The 6,032-nt window shown below is 47.5% G+C and overlaps 1 non-coding gene across 1 annotated transcript; it reads left to right on the plus strand.

Moving 5' to 3' along the window:
* The first annotated feature begins 2,619 nt into the window (after positions 1-2,619).
* LOC130277975 (U2 spliceosomal RNA) lies at positions 2,620-2,805 on the plus strand. The gene has a single exon (XR_008845655.1). It is a non-coding gene; the product is annotated as a U2 spliceosomal RNA (small nuclear RNA).
* The last annotated feature ends 3,227 nt before the right edge of the window (positions 2,806-6,032 follow it).

A 6,032-nucleotide genomic window follows, 5' to 3' on the forward strand; every position in this document is an offset into this window, starting at 1 on the left:
TTTTTATCATTACTACTTTTGCGCATTTGTGACTTTTCTGTCATTATTTACTCCCTTTTTAACTAAAAATATGTTTTATGTTTTTACTTTTTTTTTTTTCTGAAATGAGATAAGGGAGTAATCAACATTTTTATTAGGGGAGGGGCTTATTTATATATTTTTAAATGGGCACTGTCAGATCCCAAAAAATTTGAAATGTTGTTTCTGATGAAATTTAAGACCTTTTGTAATATGGTTGTTTAAAATATTTAATAAAGAAAACATCTCCTGAAAATCCCACCACTAGGGGTCTCCATATCTAATGGGACACTAACCAGTCCTGCAGCAGCACCAGGCTTGTTCATGAGTCGTGGACAAGAGATGAATCATGGACAAGGCTTCATGAGCAGACACACTAATTACCTCCCACCACCACAAGGTGAGGGATTAGGGTGTCCACCTTTCTAGCAAAAAAAAATACCGGCCATGCTAATTTGCATAATCAATTATATATGCGTGACATCACAGGATACACATATGCAGGGGAAATTTTGTCCTATTCTGACCCCTAACTTTTTTCATTTCTCTTTATATGTGCCTGTATGAGGATCATTTTTTGCACTCCGATCTGTAGTTTTTAACAGGACCTTTTTTGTTTAGTTGTGACTTTTTGATCGCTTTTTTTAATTAAATTTGGGAGTTGCAGTTAGTGACTAACTACAACTCCCAGCATGCCCTGATACAGCCTGTGACTCAGCAGCTGCTCCAAACGTAAACGACAACTCCCAGCATGTTGGACTATATAGTAGTATATAGTATAGAGGTCAGTGTTTCCCAACCAGGGGTGCCTCTAGCTGTTGCAAAACTACAACTCCCAGCATGCTGGGAGTTGTAGTTTTGCAACAGCTGGAGGTGCTCTGGTTGAGAAACCCTGGTATAGCATATGGTGCAACATTTGGTTGTTGGAGGATTGGTTGGCTAAATACCGGTTATTGAATTGCTAGTATTTCAGGGTGGCCAAAATACTGGCTGTGCTGGTAAAATACTGGCCAGTTGGCAACCCTAGGTGGGACCCCTCCCACCACACACCAATCACCTTCCACCACCACAAGGGAGGGACACGCCCCCTCCTACCACACACAAATCACCTCCCACCACCACAAGGGAGGGACACGCCCCCTCCTACCACACACCAATCACCTCCTACTACCACAAGGGAGGGACAAGCCCCCTCCTAGCACACACCAATCACCTCCCACCACCACAAGTGAGGGACATTCCCCCTCCTACCACACACTTATCACCTCCCACCACTACAAGGATGGACACGCCCTCTCCCACCACCACAAGTGAGGGACACGCCCCCTCCTACCACACACCAATCACCTCCTACCACCACAAGGGAGGGACACGTCCCCTCCTACCACACACCAATCACCTCCCACCACCACAAGGGAGTGACATGCTCCCTCCCACCACACACCAATCACCTCCCACCACCACAAGGAGGGACACGACCCCTCCCACCACACACCAATCACCTCCCACCACCACAAGAGAGTGACACACCCCCTCCCACCACACACCAATCACCTCCCACCACCACAAGAGAGTGACACGCTGCCTCCCACCACACACCAATCACCTCCCACCACCACAAGGGAGGGACACGCCCCCTCCTACCACACCCCAATCACCTCCCACCACCACAAGGGAGTTACACACTCCCTCCCACCACACACCAATCACCTCCTACCACCACAAGGGAGGGACACGCCCCCTCCTACCACACACTAATCCCCTCCCACTACTACAAGGTGGGACACGCCCCCTCCTACCACACACCAATCACCTCCCACCACCACAAGGGAGGGACACGCCCCCTCCTCTCACACACCAATCACCTACCACAAAGGAGGGACATGCCCCCTCCCACGACACATCAATTACCTCCCACTACCACAAGGAGGGATATGCCCCCTCTCACCACACACCAATCACCTCCCATCCCCTGAGAGGATTTCTAACACCGTGAGCTAATGAAATGGGGGATTTCTATAAGAAATATAGATGAATGAGGAAAAAAAAAATTTGATTTACATGGTCAGGATTAGGTTTTGAGTAACGTTGTTTTTTTCTTTCTTTTTTTTGTGGGATCTGACATGTACCTTTAAAACATCTTTTTTTTTTTCTATTTGTTTCATATTTTGAAGTTCCTACAGGGATCGCTGATGTCCGCCATTAGAGACAGGGTCCCGGCTGCTCTCTACAGCCCTCGCTTTATGTGCATTACATAAATGTACATCATGGTGCGCAAAGCACTGGGGCACCATGCCGTATATTTAAATCACGTGTCCTCAGGTTAACACCAGGATCATAGGATGCATTATGTCATCTTTGGATCCCAGCATTTGCTGTCCATACACAGGATCAGACAGAGCAACTGGTGACCAATAGGACCCTCTGGTGTGTTTACAACGTTACTAGCAGAAAATTCTAAACCTGTACTGTTCATCTGAATGGGGCTTGTAGAAATCCATGTGCTTTACTGCAGGAAGAACCCCATTCCCAGGTACTGTACTGATATTTAGGTGCAGGAATGCCGGCAACAAAACTGCTGCATGTGAATAATCCCTAAGGATCGCTTCTCGGCCTTTTGGAAAAGATCAAGTGTAGTATCTGTTCTTATCAGTTTCCGCCAGTGGATGGGAAACGCCGGTGTTGGACTGGTGGGGATGGGTGCTGCATGGAGGGGGCAGGTTTACCAGGGTGTTCTGGGGCTGGTTCTGAGGAATCAGCTCAACGGCTGCCGTGATGTGACCTGTTTCCTCCGGGTCTCGCCATGAGGCTGAGAGGGTCTAGAGCCGAGGTACTTTAGTGCCTCAGGGAATGGTGACCCCGAGGTGCCGAAACTCACTGGGTGTATTGGCTCACTGAGTGGAAGCACGGGCACCATGAACTCTTCACCTTGTGGCACTCACCTCTTGATTCCCGGCCTTCTGGCTAGGATCAGAGAAATTTTTATAGATCCGTCCGTATTTCCGGGCAGTATATCTGCACACATTCACTTATTTATTTATTTTTGTCACTGTATCACTTTTTGCGTGTTGTGTGTCCAAAGGATTGTTAGGATGCGGTAGCCCTTCTGGGTGTCCCTCCTGGCGGTCTAGGGGAGGTGTGTGTGGCCATTAGGTTCCGCACCTCCCTGCAAAAACCCCAGGTACTCCTGCATGGGCAGGGTACCGTCTGTTATCGGCTCTGCGAGCAAATACCTTGGCTAACACAAGGAGAATGCCGGGAGCATTTGTGGTCCCTTAGTAGCTTCGGCGAAAAGGGACATCGAACCTGGTAACTTTTGGTCTGGAGGCAGAGGGTACGGTTTGTTGTGGGGCCTCTCTCCTAGCGGAGAAGGGCTTGCGATAGATCGCATCCTTTATGCACTTTTTTTTGCACTTTAGGTGATTCGAGAGCACATTCCTCAGCTCTTAATAGCTAAGAGCCTCCATGATGTTGATGGTAAAGTCCCTGATGGTCTAGGGCAGTGATGAAGTAAATGTTAAATTCACTGCTGGTCTAGGGCAGTGATTACATTAGTGTAAAAGTCCCTGGTGGTCTAGGACAGTGATCAAGTTAATGTAAAAGTCCCTAGTGGTCTAGGGCAGTTATGAAGTTGATGTTTAAGGTGTTATCCAGGAAAAGACAACTTATCCTCAATCCACATGATAGGGCATAGGTGTCTGATGGTGGGGAGTCTGACTGCTGGGACCCCCTGCGATCTCTGGAACAGGATCCCTGCTTTTAGTGAGGAGTACATCCCAAGTACAGAACTTGAGTCTCTTTGGTGCTCTGTGCAGACATTCCCGCGTGTAAACATTGACTTAATGTTCCTAGTGGTCTAGGGCATGTAACGTACCGGTCAGGTGACAGGAGGTGGATCCACTGAACCAGAGGGGCAATGACGTGGGCCGTACCAGGGGAACGGAGTCTAAGGGACTACTGGTCTTCACCAGGGCCCGCCGCAAAGCGGGATGATCTTGCTGCGGCAGGTAGCCCCCAGGTCGTTCCACCCGATAGCCACTCGACCCTTCTGGTAGCTGAGAATAGCGCGGTACAGGAGGAGCAGGCAGAAGCGTAGTCAGACGTAGCAGAGGTCAGGGAAGGCGGCACAGGTTCACAGGCGATAGTCAGGCAACAGGTCAGGGCAGGCAGTACGCGTTCACTAGCGGTAGTCAAGGGCAACAGGTCGGCAACAGGCAAGGGCAATACTGAACAATGGGAACGCTTTCACTCGGCACAAGGCACTAAAGATCCGGCGAGGGCAGGAAGGGGCAGGAGACATTTATAGGAGCCGTGTGGACCAGGCCAACCCTAAGGAGCGGGGCCGCGCACGCCGGGAGACAGAGGCAGCGCAGGAAGACGGGGCTGCAGGTAAGGGGATACGGGATGCGGCGCGTGTGCAGGGATCAGCCGCCATGCTAACCGCATCCCTGCCAGAGGAATTCCTGCGCTCTCGGTCAGCGTGTCTGACCGGGACGCGCCGGGACAAAGCAGACGGGGGCAGGGACAGAGAGTGCTCCGGTACAGAGGAGGGGACCGGAGCGCTCACTGTTACAGGGCAGTGGTGAGGTAGAAGTTAAAGTTCCTGTTGGTCTAGGGCAGCAATAAGTCCCTGGTGGTCTAGGGCAGCAATAAGTCCCTGGTGGTCTAGGGCAGTGATGAAGTTGATGTTAAAGTCCCTGGTGGTCTAGGGCAGTGATGAAGTTGATGTTAAAGTCAGTGGTGATCTAGGGCAGTGATGAGGTTATTGTTACAGTCCCTGTTAGTCTAGAGCAGTGATAAAGTTCATATTTAAGTCCATCATCTAGGGCAGTAATAAAGTTGATGTTAAAGTCCCTGGTAGTCTAAGGCTAATGACTTGCCACTAGGGTTTATATTTATTGTACTGTTACCCAACCACGGTGCCCCCAGCTGTTGCAAAACTACAACTGTCCGGGCATGCTAGGAGTTGTAGTTTTGCAACAGCTGGAGGCGCCCTGGTTGGGAAACACTGGTCTAATGGAATGTTGAAAAATAACATATAAGAACTTAGTGATAATACGTGCTGTGTCTGCAATAATAACTATAATAAAAAAATGGGCGCACACACGTTCTGTATGGCGGTAGAACCGTTTTTCAGGCCCCGGTCCAACACTGTAATCATATACTTTTGGCGTATGGCGGTGCTTAGACAAATACTGTATGAATGTTAATGGGGCAATGGGGACCGAAAACCGCGATCCCGATCATCGTTTATCAGACCTTAGGTCACAAAGTGCCAAATATTAACAAAGAAAATTGATAAAATAATAAACAAGTCAGGACAACAGAGATTAAATGACGAGAGATTATATTAGGAATATTATTATTATTAATTGACTTCATCTCTGTTACCCGATCGCTGGAGGAGAGGATAAAGGCTGCAATGTGCTCAGATACCACAGATCCCCTCCGCTTATCCATCCATCTGCTATGTACAACAGTATGTTTGTCTCTACCAAGGAGAGGAATTACCGTAATCTCACCACAATGAGACGTCTTTGATGCTGGCATTCACTGAAACAAATATTTTTCTAAATTACAGTTAACCTTTAATTGTCCTGACAAAATCTATAAATTGAAGAAAAAAGAAAAAAAAAAAAAAAAAAAATATATATATATATATATATATATATATATATATATATATACATACAGACACATACACACACACACACACACACACACATGGCCGTAAATGTTGGCACCCCTGAAATTTTTCAAGAAAAGGAAGTATTTCAGAAAAGTATTGCAGTAACACATGTTTTGCTATACACGTTTATTCTGCATGTAAAAGCAAATTGGACATAATGTCACCAAACTCCAAAAATGGTCTGGACAAAATTATTGGCACCCTTAACTTAATATTTGGTTGCACAACCTTTGGAAAAAATAACTGAAACCATCAATAAGCTTCTTACACCTCTCAGCCGGAATGTTGGACCACTCTTCCTTTACAAACTGCTCCAGGTCTCTTA

The sequence above is a fragment of the Hyla sarda genome, chromosome 6 (assembly GCF_029499605.1).
Source record: "Hyla sarda isolate aHylSar1 chromosome 6, aHylSar1.hap1, whole genome shotgun sequence".
In the NCBI taxonomy this organism is placed as follows: domain Eukaryota; kingdom Metazoa; phylum Chordata; class Amphibia; order Anura; family Hylidae; genus Hyla; species Hyla sarda.